The sequence below is a fragment of the Leopardus geoffroyi genome, chromosome C1 (assembly GCF_018350155.1).
Source record: "Leopardus geoffroyi isolate Oge1 chromosome C1, O.geoffroyi_Oge1_pat1.0, whole genome shotgun sequence".
Taxonomy (NCBI): domain Eukaryota; kingdom Metazoa; phylum Chordata; class Mammalia; order Carnivora; family Felidae; genus Leopardus; species Leopardus geoffroyi.
The window spans coordinates 45,673,887-45,689,696 of record NC_059328.1 but is presented as its reverse complement, the minus strand read 5'-3'; the positions used below and the strand labels follow the sequence as shown (position 1 = coordinate 45,689,696).

General features: G+C 47.5%; 2 long non-coding RNA genes across 4 annotated transcripts in view; both read left to right on the top strand.

Moving 5' to 3' along the window:
* Positions 1–15,810, top strand: part of LOC123597958 — an 81,591-nt gene that overhangs the window by 44,451 nt on the left and 21,330 nt on the right. The gene's annotated exons all lie outside the window — the stretch shown is intronic.
* On the top strand, positions 8,899–14,920 carry LOC123597957. Of its 3 annotated transcripts, none has more exons than XR_006712328.1 (3): positions 8,899–9,005; positions 9,639–11,237; positions 12,839–14,920. It is a non-coding gene; the product is annotated as an uncharacterized LOC123597957 (long non-coding RNA). The 3 variants fall into 3 exon arrangements; XR_006712326.1 differs by lacking the exon at positions 8,899–9,005 and adding an exon at positions 9,111–9,267 and having other exon boundaries at positions 9,639–10,298; XR_006712327.1 differs by lacking the exon at positions 8,899–9,005 and adding an exon at positions 9,111–9,267.

Genomic DNA, 15,810 nt, shown 5'->3' with positions numbered 1-15,810 from the left:
CCGTTTTCCACACGTACTCACTGAACACCCGCTGTGTGTCTAGCGTGGCACCATGGTGGATGCGTGGATGAGTCGACCCTGGTCGCTGCCCCTGGAGTGCCTACAGTCTAGAGGGGAGATGGGGCGTACCGGTAGATAGGCTGGTTCGTGACCCCAGAGGGGGCACCAGCTACAAAGCGTTCTTAGTTTGATCTGTGTTTCTAGGAACCCATGGGTGGCCAGATAAGTGAGGGCAAAGATAAATACTATGGAGCCCTAATTTCTGGGCAGCCACCCTGCCCCCCTTAAAAGGAGAGAAACTGGAAAGACGGAGGGTAAAGATGGAGGCACGTGCAAGGTGCTGCCGAGCGCGGACGAGGAAGGAGGAAGAGGGCGGGAAGCCACAGATGTGAGACGACATTCGAGCCAGGCCTTCATCCCAGCCGGGGGAAGTCCCACTCATGCTTCCTGCCCATGCTCTCTGAGGACATGAGTTTTCAGTAATTTCTCAGAACCCTGCACGAGTCCGTGAAATCCATGCAGTGAACTGTTGAGGGAGCTGCGGCCCAGAGAAGTGAAGTAACCCACCAGAGGTCACACAGCTGGCATGTGGCAGGGCTGGGAGCAGACCCAGGTCTTTTGGCTCATGTTCTTTTTAAGACCCCCTGCTGCCTCTACAAATAACACAAGGGAGAGAGTGACAAGTGCTATGTGCCCATGCGCCGTCTACTTTTAGCCCCTTCGTTGGACCCAGGCCCAGAAAGTGTCCCATTGTGTCACATCTGTTCAAGGCTGCGGGTGATCTGTGGGCTCAGGCTTAATCCAGTAGGAGGATTTAGTAACACAGGTTGCCCGGCCTCTCAGTGGGAGAGCTGGTTAATCCTGCAAAACCCCCTGTCTCCGCTCCATCCTCCGATCAGGCTGGGGCTCGGAGGAGCCCCCCGTTTTGGAGTCTTTGAAATGTGAATGGCAGTGGTCACCCCAACGCTCTCCCTGAAGATGCGCCGGGGTTTGGGGCATAAGCGGGGGCATGGGGCGGAGCGGCCTTATCCAAGGCAGTGAGGCATGCAAAGTGGGTGGGGGCACTTTGAAGCCGGTGCAAGAAAAGGGAAGGAAAGTTTTAACACTGACTGGCTTAGCACCCTGTGCTGACTGTTTTACATACATCTGGGAGGCGTTTGCTACCAGAAGGACCTGAAGTCTTTGCAGCAAGCTTGGAAGGCCAGTCCCGATGGCCGTTTTTCTGCCGGAATAGCAGCGTCTGTCCAACCACGAGGGTGGAGGCAGCCCCGTCCAACCCCACCTAGAGTCCTCTGACTCCTGTTTTGCAGAGGAGAGGAAAGTGGCCCCGAGAGGGCAGGCAGGAGGACAGGGTTAGTCGCTGGGGAAGCAGAGAAAAAAAACTTGAGGCCTTGGACTCCAGGACGGCATGTGGGAAAAGGGGCCACTAACCCTGAGGAGGAGGGTGGAGCTGGGGGTCCCCGCCTGTACACAGGAATGCTCGCTGAATGCGTGAAATCCAGATGGGGTGGGTGGGGAGCAGAGAGGCTCCTGTGCCTGGCGCTGGGCTCTGAAAGCCCCGCTGTCACACAGAGATGCCTGCGGCCCCCACTCCTTCCAGAGGAGCCAGTCAGATCCTAGCTCTGAAGGGCAGAGGCCATTCCTCTGAGAGAATGACCTCTTTCTCTCATGAAGCTGCCTCTTTCAGGGCTGTGGCTACCCCAGCCCCAGCCACTGAATGCAACTGCACCAAGAAATACATGGTTCTCACGGCCGGAGAGACGCTCCCGCGCAGTTTAACTTGGCGTAATTATAAGGTTCCTCGGGACGTTTTATTATGTGCATTGTTGTTGCAGCAAAAATTGTCTTGACCTACAAAGTTTTTTTTTTTTTTATCATCGGTGATTTTTTTCAGGTTCTGTATCATCCCTTTGAGCTAGTTCTCCCCCCACGTTCACACGCTTCAGTGATAGGCACTTCCCGGGGTTGCTCCTTCCCTTTCTCTATGCTTCAAAGAGGGAGGGAAGCCTACATTACATGGTAGGATTCTAGAGGCTGCGAAGCCAGGGGAAGGCCAGGTCAACGGGCAGCGGGGGAGGGGGTGCCTCCTTGCGCTGCAGGCTATGTCTGGCCAAGGACCCCGGCACACCTACTGTACCCCGCAGGTCCCCAGGAGCACTGCTTTGGGAGTCTGCTCATTCAGGAATCAGATCCTGAACCTGCAGCTTGTTAGCTGTGTGACACTAGCCAGGTTCCTTCTCGTTGCCTCTCCCTTCAGTCCAGTTTGTTTTCCAAACTGAGGTATGAACGAATATTCTTAGAGCGTGTCACTGCTGGGGGGTGCAAAGTCACCCACTCAATAAATATGAAATTTCCTAGCGAGGCATTAGTTTTATCATAGTGTTGGTGGTGTGCGTGTGTGTGTGTGTGTTCCAGCAACAATAATGTCAATAATGTAATATCTATATTAAAACAAACTCATAAGCATCTGACTCTTGATTTCCACTCAGGTCATGATATCACCGTTGGTGAGTTCGAGGCCCCGCAGCGGGCTCTGCACTGACAGCGGGGGGCCTGCTTGGGATTCTCTGTCTCCTCTCTGCCACTCCCCTGCTCTCTCTCCTTCTCTCAAAAATACAGAAACATTAAAAAAAGTCAAACAAACACCTCAGCTTTGGGGCGCCTGGGTAGCTCGTTTCCTTGAGCGTCTGACTCTTGACTTGAGCTCACGTCGTGGGATGGAGACTCACGTTGGGCTCGGTGCTGAGCGTGCACTCTGTTTAAGATTCCGTCTCCTTCTCTCTGCCCCTCTCCCGCCCCCACTACCACGAGCGTGCCCTCTCTTTAACTAAAAACACCACAAACTGAGCTAGGTAGCGGAGGAGATAGTCAACAGGCTCAAATTTTAAGGCTGAATAGGGAACTTCGAAGACATGTAGTATTTGTCTTGGCCTGCTACCCATTCTCCTTTAGTTCTTACCTGTCCTCGTTTTCGCCTGTTTAAAGGTACTTCAGAGAAAAGCGTGGCAGGCAGCCATTCTCTCTGTGACATGGGTGTAACGCCCCTTGCCTCAGAGCACTGGTGTCAGGATTACAGAAGAGAACACGTTTAAAATCCTTCGGGGCGTGGCAGTGCGTTTCCAGATATAACATCCAAGGCGTGGCCTGGGAAAGGGAAAGCAGGTAACTTGGACTTTATCCTTCTAGGAGCGCCTGGGTGGCTCAGTCGGTTGGGCGGCCGACTTCGGCTCAGGTCATGATCTCACGTTCTGTGAGTCCGGGCCCCGCGGCGGGCTCTGGGCTGACCGCTCAGAGCCTGGAGCCTATTTCGGATTCTGTGTCTCCCTCTCTGTCTACCCCTCCCCTGCTCATACTCTGTCTCTCTCGCTCTTAAAAATAAATAAACATAAAAATTTTTTTTTAAATTTCCAAAAAAATGGAAAACTTCTTCTCTGTGAAAGACACCATTAAGATAGGCAAAATATGAGCCACAGAATGAGAGGAAATATTTGCAACACACATGTCTGATAAAGGACTTCTATTCAAAATATACGAGAACACTTAAAACTCAACAATATGAAAATGGGCAGCAGATCTAAACAGACACCTCATCAGAGAAGGTCACCCATGGAAAGATGATCAACATCATTCGTCATTAGGAAATTTCGAGTTAAAACGATAATGAGATATCACTGCACACCTATAAGAATGGCCCAGATTTAAAACATCGACTGCACCAAATACTGGTGAGGACAGTATAGCAACAGAAGCTCTCCTTTATTGCTGATAGGAATGCAAAATGGCTCGACCACTTTAGAAGACAGTCTTGCACTTTCTTACTCTATGATCCAGCAGCTGCCCTTCTAGGTATTTTTCTAGCGTGGAAACTCAACGTGCAAACAAAAGCCTGCACACTAGTATTCATAATTGCCCCGAACTGGATCCTCCCCACCCCGCCCCCCGCACACACCCAAGGTGTTCCTCACTGGATGGATAAACTGTGGTATGTACATGCAATGAGATATTATTCCACAGTAAGAGAACAAAATATAAAACAGCTATTAAGCCTTGAAAAGATACGGATGACTCTTAAATGCATACTGCTCAGTGAAGGAAGGCAGTCTACTAAGGCTGCATGCTCTATGGTTCCAGTTGTATATGCTATTCTAGAAAAGGTGAAACTAAAGTAGGGCTAAAAACATCTGTAGAGGGGTTACCTGGGTAGCTCAGTGGGTTAAGTGTCTGACTCTTGATACCAGCTCAGGTCTTGATCTCGGGGTTGTGAATTTGAGCCCCACGTTAAAAAAAAAATCTGTAGTTGTCAGGCACTAGGGTGGGGGAGTTAAGTAGGTGAAGCTTAGTGGGCTTTTTTAGAGTATGATACCGTAACTGTGGGTAAATGACATTATGCACTTATCAAAACACATCGAACTTTATAGCACAGAGTGAACCTTAATGTATACACAGTAAAGGAACATCATTGAGACGTCACGGGATCTGGGATGGGATGAGAATGTGGCAGAACAGTTTAATTGTATTACACATGTATGACACAACTTTAGTGAAAGGGGTGAAGGAAAAAGTCACTGAACTAAGTAACTTTGGAAATGAGTGGAGTTTGTAAACCTAAAGGCAGAAGGAACTGTGTATAAACACTGCACTACCGTTAAAAACTTGGTTCCCAGGGAATATGGGTCAACAGTTCTGATACTGCCATAGAAGTACAGTTGACCCTTGAACAACACGGGTTTGAAATTTGTGAGTACACTTACATGTAGATTTTTTACCATACGGTACTGTAAATGTGTTTTCTCATCTTTATGGTTTTTCTTGATAGCATTTCCTTTTCTCTAGCTTACCTAACTGGAAGACTAGAGTATATAATACATGTAACATACAAAATGTATGTTAGTCGACTGTTTATGTTACCAGTAAGGTATCTAGTCCACAGTAGGCTATTAGTAGTTAAGTTTTTGGAGAATCAGAAGTTATATGGGCATTTTGGACCGCGTGGAGATGGGTGTCCCTAACCCATATTGTTCAAGGGTCATCCGTATACTGGAATTGAACAATTAAATAAATGGATGGGAGGAGCCAGCTTTCTTCCTACTGGAGTGAGAGTACATAGTTGAGCAAGAGGAGGAAGCTGGAATGGCCCATGTGGCAATAATGGATTAGAGCTGAGGACATTAGTGTCAACAGTGTTCAGCTTAATACAGATACCGATGGCTACACTTATAAGTATTTATAGGTATGTATAAATACATGGGTTGCAGGTAGCATACACACAAAAATTTCCTCCCTCGGTCAACTGAGAGAGCCTAAAAGCAAGGACACTGCAGTCATAGCGAGCACATCTAGTGCCCAGATCTTGGTTGCTAACACCGTCCTACAATAAAAGGAATCGGTTTTCCTTAGAGACGTGGCCGAATCTAAGACCGGGGCAGGAAATTTATAAGATGAGCTTAGGGCATCTCATAGTACCGGGATATGAGGAAGTGTTCAAAAGTAAAACAAAAGAAAGCAAACCAGTGACGGAATATGGTGAAGGGATGCACGAATCAAGTGAAAGAGCTCGCAATGATCGAAGCTGGAGTAATTTGAACAACAGAATAAATAAGTTAAGATTTTGACTGTCACAGGAGCCCCTACTGGTATAGACAAATTGTTGAATAAATAAATCAACAGAGGAGAATATACAAATTTCCCGTATAGGAGAATTCCAAATACTTGATATAGATACTGTGCCATCAAGGAGGTGAAGCACATCTCCCTGCTCAAGTGTGGACTGCATGGAGTGGTTTCCTTCTAAAGAGTGTGGATGGAAAGGGAGAAAACAAGAGTAACTTTACAGTGGAGAAATCTGGCAAACACTGCCTCAGCCAGGTGTTCAAGGTCAGCATCAACAATGATAAGTTATATTGGTATAGGGTGATATGATATGATCAAAATGACACTTGCTTTCTGCAGTCTTCCTTCTCAAAACCCAGTCTCTCAAGTTATAAGAAAAACATCAGACAATGGCTAATTGAGGGACTGTCTGTAAAATACCTGACTGGTTCTCCTCAAAACTGTCAAGGTCATCAAAAACAAGGAGAGCCTCTGAAACTGTCACAGCCGAGACAGGCCTAGGAGGCAAGACAACTAAATATAATATGCTATCCTTGATAGGATCCTGAAACCTAAAAAGACATTAGGTAAAATATAAAGATGTATGAGTAAATACAGATATATCAGTTAATATGACATATCAACCTTGGCTCATTAATTGTAACAAATGTACCACATTCGTGTGCAATGTTAATACCTGGGGGATCCGAGTGTGAGATATATGGCAATTCTGTACTATCTTTGTAATTTTCCTGTAAATCTAAAACTATCCTAAAATAGGAAGTTTATTAAAAAAAAAAACGGAATAATACCATCAAACATTATTTAGTAAGTGGTTGCTATTAAATGGTAATAAATGATAATGAGACTGAGAAATTTTTATTCACTCAAATGGCCTACAGGGAGAGCGCTTAGAGGAATGCCTGACAAGGCCAGTTCGCATAGGAGCTAAAATTTCAAGGGCATGGATACTAGCTGAGGCCAAGGTTGCAGAGAAGGGGTACCATTATTCTTTATGAGACAAGGAAGGGTTTTTTTGTTTTTTTGTTTTTTTTTCCTTCTGAAGGGGAGGAGGAAGCAGAATAAACAATAATGGACATTTATTGAGTACTGAATTGTGCCAAATGCTTTATCTATTCTAAGTGCTTTATCTCACTGAATCTTGATGAGGTAGGTACCACTGTTTCCCTAGAAAGAAGGAAAGAGGGAAAAAACTGAGGCCCGGAGACCTTGACCTGCCCAATAACATACAGTTAAGAAGGGATAGGGAGTATGAAGTAGGATTTGAACCCAGGAAGCTTGGCTCCAGAGCCGTCTCCATGAGGCTACTTGCCAAGAAATATGTTGGTGCCCTGTGACCACTCAAATTCCACTGCAGTGTTTCTAAATTCCTGGAATGTGTGGTGTGAGCTTATTTTCTGTACAAACAAGAAAAGGGTTGAATTTTCTATCTTTGATGACTTTGGACTATCAAAGGCCAGTGAGAGTTTAGGTCAAGTTTACTTAGATCTCTGAGTCTCAGGACAAGGGCGCGGGGTGGGGGCTTAGTATTTAGCTGACACTGGATAACACTATTATTACTACTGGTCATTGCCTTCCTGCCCCACTACCTACCCACCCCTCACTCAGTACCCTAGAGGCCCCTTCAAGTTGGGCTACTTCCTTAGGGGAAACAGGATGTCTCTTCTACAGGCTTGGGCCAGGTCTCTGGGGGTTTGGGGTGGGAAGAGGCTGTCTAATTGGTTAACACGGAGCTAGGCACCAGAGAGGAAGTAATGTTTCCGGGAGTTGAGGAAACTGCCATTTCCTCCTCCAGCAGGAAGCGCCCTTGGCTATTCTCAGCACCCTGTGGCCATGTGGGGCAATGGAAATCACAGCCTGGCAGTGTCTCAGATTTGCCTCCTGCAGTTTAACAATCTCCCAGTCAAAATAAACTGGCTCCTTCAGTCTCCAGGGCACGGTTAAGGTAATAATTGAGAGAGAGAAGCCAGAGACCTGGCTGTTGCACAAAGGCATGGAAAGACTTTTATATCAGACTGGTATTGGCTGCTTGTGCCTCATTAAAGTGGTTTAATTGAAGCATTGTGAAGACAAACAAACCAAGAGATTCAGTTACGGTTTCTCGAATAGCTAGTCTCCGCCTCAGGAGAATCTGTACTGATGGGCGTAAGGGAGATCTTTGCTCCCTTAAGCGTGTATGTAGATAAGTTAAAAAAAATTTTTTTTTTCAACGTTTATTTATTTTTGGGACAGAGATAGACAGAGCATGAACGGGGGAGGTGCAGAGAGAGAGGGAGACACAGAATCGGAAACAGGCTCCAGGCTCCGAACCATCAGCCCAGAGCCTGACGCGGGGCTCGAACTCCTGGACCGCGAGATCGTGACCTGGCTGAAGTCAGACGCTTAACCGACTGCGCCACCCAGGCGCCCCAGTAGATAAGTTTTAAACAGGAAAGCAGCACGATTCTGGAGAAAGGGAACTGGAAAATGGATCATAGAGATTTGGGTTCAAATTTGAACTTCACCAGACATGCTGTTTTGTGACAGTCACAACATGGCTGACCTGTGGTTTCTTCAGGTGGCAAAACCTGCCCTGTTTACCTCACGGCGTTACTCTAAAATCAACCTTGATTTCCTTCCGTGCCTTATCTCCTCATGTCCGCCAGTTCTAAAGCCTTGGAGACTCCCTCCCTCCTTCCCTCCCTCCTTTCTTCCTATCATTCCTCCTGTAAAAGTTCACTGAGTACCTACTTAATGTTTGGAAGTGATCTTGCCTTTGGGGAATTCCACAGGGAATGATAGAGAATTTACGTTCATTTGAGAAAGCAGATGACAAACAAGTAAATACAAACACGAGATAATTTTGTAGTGTGATCAGAGCTATGAAAGAAAATACACATGTGTGTCAACAGAAAGCAGTTCTGTGGGTCGCTCTACACGAGGGGGTCGCTCTACACGAGGGGGTGGCGGCCTCTCTGAGGAGGTCATATTTGAATGATCACCTAACTGGGACGCCTGGGAGGCTCCGTCAGTGGAGCATCTGACTCTTGATTTCGGCTCAGGTCATAATCCTGGGGTTGTGGGACTGAGCCCCGAGTTGGCCGAGTGTAGAGCATGCTTAAGATTCTCTCTCTCCCTCTGCCCCTCTCCCCTGCTCTCTCTCAGAATTAAAAATAAATAAAATGAATGACGCCTAAAAAAAAAAAAAAAATAAATGATGCCTAACTGATGAGACAAAGTTAGCTGTTTCAGGGGGTGGGTCCCTGGGAGGGGGCAGGGCAACTGATCACTGATAATTTGTGTGTATTAGGGGATTCTCGATACCAGAGATGTGGTGATGAGGCAGAGAGTTTCGGTCTGTGCTTTTAATGGAGTTTATGTTTGAGAAGAAGGGACAGAGAAAAATAAACACGCAGGTAAGTAAAATCAGTTATTGATCAACAGTCTGCAGAGAATTAGGACAAAGGTTGTTCGGAGAGTAGAGTAACTGGGTGACCAGGCAGAGGAAGCGGCCGTGCAGAGGGCTCAGGGCAGGAAGGGCCTGCTGGCCAGATAAACAAAAGGAATAAAATGTTCCTCTGACCCATGCCTGAATGTTCTTTATGCCCCACTGCCCGGATCATGATGGCTAGGAGTCCCCTCCCCACTTGCTCGTGGGAGTTCCAGCCTGTTCCAGAGGTTCTCCTTGGGCAAGGGGAGTGGGGGGTGAGGGGGAAGGTCTGCAGCTTCGGCGTTGCTGGGATGCTGCCTCCTCCGGGAGTGTCTGGCCATCAGAGGCACAGCTTGACATCCTTACATTCAGAAGGGCCAAGCCCTCCCTGATGGTGGTGTCCCCAAGGACACTGATGGGGGAGCTGAATGTCTAATAAAACTGATGTCCAGCAAAATGCGGCTGACTTGCAGAGAGGTCCGTCCAGCATGCGATGCAGTGGGACGCCAGTGGGACCACCTGCCTTCGGGAAGCAGATAATGTACTAGAGAGACACCTGGCTCCAGAGCCTCTCAGAGGCTCCAGAAACAATTTTTTTTTTTTTTTTTTTTTTTTTTAGAGTGCCTGCTATGTGCTAGACTGATGTGAGGGGCTAGCAGTACCAGGGTAGATGAAAGTCCAGTCCTTGCCCTCACCTCTCATTGATCTTGGAGGTTAGTGGGGCTTTAATACCAAGGTAGGGCATCTGGATGCAATTCAAAGTGCCCTGGGAGGCATTCGAACCACTCGGGAGACTTTCTGTGGCAGGTTACAGGGAACCTAATGGACGCCGGCTTGAATAATAAAGAGGGTTTATTGGCACACCATAACTAGAAGGGTGAAAGGTAGAGAGTCCTCAGATGTGGTGCAGCCGAGGCTCCAACTCTGTCTCTGTGATCCCTTTGGCTCCGTGCTCCTCTCGTGAAGCTCAGTCCCTCCCTCCCAAGGTGGCTTCCCGCAGGCACGGAGGCTGTGCTTTTTCACTCATGTTCTGGAGTAAGAAAGAGACAGTGACAGAGACAGAGATAGAGACAGGGACGGAGACAGAGAGCCCCAGAATGAAAACAGAACATCATTTCTGAACTTCTGACTAATGGCCTCTCCCAACACCTTGCTCAATCTCTGCAGCGATGAGAATGCAGTGCCTAGATTACCAATTCCTATAGCAGGGCTCTTGGGACTCCCCAGATTAGTTAACTAGGCTCACCAAACCACGGGATTGCTGGCAGGATGGATGCTGGTAAGTAGCCACAACCCCTGTTACGGTGGGAAGATTTCAAGCAGATTTCAGGAAGGTTGACATAACTGGTTTGCATTTTTAAAGATCTCTCTGCATTGGAGGAGGGAAAAAGAGGAAGCTGGGAGAACCATTTGGAGCTACTCCAAAGAGAGATGATGGTGGCTGGGCCTGGGAGGAGGGAGGCAGGTGAGATAGGGCAGAAAGGACAGTCTTGAACCTGGTCGCTTAGCAGTTGAGTGGCAGTGACACGGCTCTTAACTTCTCTACATCATTTTCCAAATCCATAGTATGGTTGTATCAATTCTTAGCTCTCAGGATTATAGAGATACATTAAGTGTACCTACCACAGTGAAGGTCCCCAATAATTGGCATTATTAGTATTAACACCCAAACTCCTTATGTGACATGCAAGTCCCTTTGTGTTCTGGACTCGAATAACTCTGGGTAGAAGAGAAGGGGAGGGTCTCCCATGTTCAGCCGATACATGTGCTTTTCCCATCCTGTGGTGGAACCTTCCAAAATGGGAAAAAGTTGTCCTATAGCCAGTCATGAAACTTCTTCTTTTGGTCCCAGGGGATTTTTGCCCCTAGTCCCATCATTCAGCATCCATATCTTGACCAGCACAGAGAGCAGTTTGTCATGTCTTCAGTCTGCAAATATTGACAAAAGAATGAGAGTTGGCCCAATGCACTTTAATGAGTAAGAAACAAACAAGCTTGCTCAAATTTCCAGGAATTTTCTCCCGAACCGAGTTGCAATGTGGTTTTTGCCACTCCCCAAAACCAATGTCCTAAGCTCAGGAAAGCCCCCTGTTATTGCTGTCACTCCAAAATGTTTTCACCAAAATCAGTGGGTTGAGTGATTTCCTTGAGAATAATAACTTTGCACAATACAGACAGAGCCTCAGTCTGCAATGGAGATAGGCATTCCTGGCAGAAAGTGAGTCCACACCTAGTAGAGAGGCTGTAGAATGTGTTTGTTGCAGGGGGGTGGGGAGGAGTTCGGGGTGGATCAAGGAGATGGGGGGGTAACACTACCTGTCTTTAGTTAGGTTTCAGTGGGGATGGGGGGAACCCGTGAGTTTAGGAATTAGAGTGCCCTGGGTTTTAATCTCATTTCTGCCATTCATTAGCTGTGAGATTGTTCATTCATTCAAAACAGGCCAGATAATGGGGATAGTACAAGACCTGCTCTTAAGAGATGACTGTCTAACAATTGCTACAGAGAACTGGATTACAATAGAGTAGGGCAATGGGGAAAACATGGAAGTGGCTTTATGGGAGCACAAAAAGGGGCACCAGATCCAGCCTTGCCATAGGGGAGGAGGCAGGAAGAGCATCCCGAAAGAAGGATAGAAGCATAGAGCATTGGGAAGGAGAACGTTAGCCTGGAGGAAAGGGCCGGCAGCAGGGACTGTGCTCCAGGCAGAAGGAAGCGCACCCAAATTCTGGAGGCAAAAGTGAATTGGAGTGTGATGGGGCAGTGTGGGGCAGATCAGGTTGGGAGGTAAGGTGGTGAATGCGCTGAGAGCCACTGTTGTTTCAACCCTGCGGACAAGGGGAGCTGTGGAGGGGCTGACGCCAGGGAAAGGCATGGGCACATAAGTACCTGAAAGCCTTGTTGGTAGCTTGAAGGGGCTCAGAGGGGAACAAGATAGGAAGCGGGGACAGGAGCGCTGAGGCTGTCCTGTAGTCCAGGGGAGAGACGGCAGCCTGGATTAGGTCGTGGCGTTGGAGAGAGAAAGCAATACAGGGAGTTGAGGGATATATATATATATATATATATAAAATTTATTTATTTATTTATTTATTTATTTATTTATTTACTAATGTTCATTTATTTTTGAAAGAGACAGAGAGAGAGCACGAGAGGCAGAGAGAGAGAAGGAGACACAGAACCCGAAGCAGGCTCCAGGCTCTGAGCTGTCAGCACAGAGCCCGATGTGGGGCTCAAACTCGGGGACCTCGAACTCACGGACCGTGAGATCATGACCTGAGCTGAAGTCAGATGCTTAACCGACTGAGCCACCCAGGCGCCCCCATATATATATATATATATATATATATATATATATATATATTTTAAATGTTTATTTATTTTTGAAGGAGAGAGGGACAGAGTGTGAGCAGGGGGAGGGGCAGAGAGAGAGGGAGACATAGAATCCTTAGGAGGCTCCAGGCTCTGAGCTGTCAGCACAGAGCCCGATGCCGGGCTCGAACTCACGGACCGCGAGATCATGACCTGAGCCGTAGTCGGATGCTTAACCGATGGAGCCACCCAGCTGCCCCGAGGGATATTTGAGTAGTGGTTACTTGATCTCAGAGACAGAATGGGCCAGACACTCTAATTGCTTCATTCTATTTCTTACAACGTCCCTGTGAGGTAGATATGGTTGCAGGTTAAGCAACTTGTCCACCACTAGTGAGTGCAGAGGCAGAATTCAAACCCAGGTCTGTGGGCCCCCAAACCCCAAACACGACTAGATTGTGTGGCTTTCCTAAGTCAAATGACCATTTCTTGCTTACCCTGTTTAAATTAAGGACCATAGAAGTTATACCAATTCGGAAGGATTTAAGTGGAATGATACAACACAGACTAAAGAAGGTTGATGCCTTGGTATCTTTGGGAGTACTCATGCTGACCATCGGCATCCACCTCCATCTGTCAAACCCCTCCCCGCACCGTCCTCGCTGGGAGTTTAACTAGGTCAACTGCCACCTTCCGGAGGAAGCGTCCTGGGTGCACCCGCTTCCCCAACAGAATCCATAGCACCGTTGCTTTCCTATTCTTGCCTGTTCACAAGTCTGTTTTGTCCACTGGCCTGGAAGCTCCTGGAGGGCACAGGCAGTGTTGTCATCCCTGAGATATTCCCAGTGCCTAGCCAAGGACCGTGGACTTGTTACATATCGGATGAAGGAGTGATTGCAGGAAGATCATGGTCACACCATGATAGAACAACAACCTGTTTGTTTTGGTGGAATGCGTGAGTGGAGGCTCTGTTGGCGTCCATTCTGCCAACTGCTTTGCCCTTCCTTGTGCTGAGTGCTGTTCCTTCTCTTGTCCTGAGAAATCGTGCTGTCTGTCTGCGGCCCCACCTCCCCTGGGAGCCAGCACCGCAGGGTCGCCTTGGTACGTGCTCAGCACTGTTCTTCCTTAGCTGCTGTTCGCTCGGTTCTTTTGCACAAATTACATGTTTCTTCCAGCTTTAATCAACACAACCTTGAATCCTCATCAGACTCTCTGCCCTCTCTCCAACCAGTGCTTAAAGGACACTCTTCCCCTCAGCAGAGATGGTATAATTTTCATAAACATGGGTCATTTCCCCCTTGCATCAATGTCAGATACGAAACCACCACTTAACAAGACGTACCAGAAACGCAGAATGTCTGAACAAAGGCTGGGGACAATAGTATTTTCTTTTTTTTTTTTTTCCTTTCTCTACTTCTGTTAAATTGCTCTCCCAAAATAATCCTAATGCTTTATTTACTTCAGCTCTGGGTTTATTTTGAGATGAACTTTCCTGAAGCTGAGTCTTAGGATGTGATTCTTATCCTGGTCACATCCTGGGGAGTTGTTTTGTGACTTGTTTGAATGGGCTCTGGCTTTTCCAGGGAGCCCCCTGGCATCGAGGAAGAGGCCAGAGGATGTCAACTCCCGTGTGCAGTACAAAGACAGAGATGGCAAACCGTCAGCTTTGGGTGGAAGTGCTCCCCAGAGGAAAGCCTCGTCTCCTGGGCTCATGCACGACAGACACTGGCAGAAGCAAACTCAGCTCAGACTTTTATCAGTTATCCGTTCCGGAGACTGAGGTGTCTCATAGTTTCCAACATCTGAGTGATTTGTGAACGTTAGGAATTCAGACGCTGGATGATTAAAACGGCCAGTGCTGGGAATTTTCTCATTTCAGGAAATTTTGGTCGTGAGGCATGCTGGAACCTCCCCAGCAGGCAGACCCGAAGGGCAGGAAGTCCAGACCGGGGGTGGGGATGAGACTGTGAGAATGGACCAGAAGGCGGGCGAGCCTTCACTATCATGTCAGACAGATCTGTGTGGGAATCCTGCTTCCCTGGGCCTCAGTTTCTTCACTGGCAAAATGGGGATGATAATATCTACCTCACAGGAGTGTCGTGACCATTAAATCCGATAATGTCATGCCTGGCACACAGTCAGGGCCCGGGGCATGTGAATTCCCCTCCGTTTCTATAGGTGGATGACAAGCGGTGGTGAGTGGTGCATCCGAGCGGGAAGCTGGAGGTCAAGGGACTGGGGCTGACTCTTGGAGGTTGTGGGGGAAGGGGCTGGCCAAGCCATGCGGGCTGTTGCAGTCATGAGGCTCAGGGCAGGGTTTCAGTCCAAACTTTGATCTGCAGGAGGAAGCTCCTACAGCCGCAGGTTGATCCCGGGTCTATCGTATAAAGCGGCGGTTCTGGAAGTGTAGTCTGAGGGCCCCGGAGGAACCTGACACACAGTTCCTTTGCTACAGTAGCAATCACTCTGGGACTCACCCCCGCGCTGCGCGTGCACAGTAAACAAAGAAAAAAACCAAAAGCCAGTTTTCAGAGTGTTGCTTGGTGAAGCAGTAAAAGTGACCACATTTATTAAATGTCAACCTTGAGTACTTATCTTTAAAAAATTCTTTTTTAAAACGTTTCTTTATTTTGAGAGAGAGAGAGAGAGACAGAGTGTGAGCAGGGCAGGGGCAGAGAGAGAAGCAGACACAGAATCCGAAGCAGGCTCCAGGCTCTGAGCTGTCAGCACAGAGCTCGACACGGGGCTCGAACTCACGAGCTGTGAGATCATGACCTGAGCTGACGTTGGACCCTGAACTGACCAAGCCACCCAGGTGCCCCGAGTACTTATCTTTTTAATGCTTTGTGTGATGAAATGGGAAGTATTCATAAGCTATTTCTCCTGCCCACCCTCAAGGAAGCATGCCGGCACAGTTGTTTGAGCTGGGAACTGAGCTAGCCACTTTTTTTCTGAGAACACAGTTTTCCCTTTAAAGAATGACTGATACACACACTGTGGCTATCAGACTTGGGTAGTTGGCAGATTTTGGGGGGCTGTCACTTCACAGAAAACAAGACCATATTTGAGAGTACAAATTAAAAATGAGAATTTTGGAAGATTGATATCCTCCACTGTGAACTGTCAAATTCCGTCCATCCTTTAAGAAACCACCCACCGCCTGTCGAGTGTTGGAATAGTATCAAAGAATATCCACAGTTACCTGAATAAGCTACTAAAATAGGTCTCCCTTAGTCAACTCCACCATCTGTGTGAGGCCACATTTCTTCTTATATTTCAGCTGTTGAACTGATTAAACAAAGAGGTCATTAGGCTAAGGTCATTCTTTTTTTGTTTGTTTTTTTGAATTTTTTAAAATTTACATCCAAATTAGTTAGCATAGAGTGCAGCAGTGATTTCAGGAGTAGATTCCTTAGTGCCCCTTCCCCATTTAGCCCATCCCCTCTCCCACACCCCCTCCAGCAACCCTCGGTTTGTTCTCCAT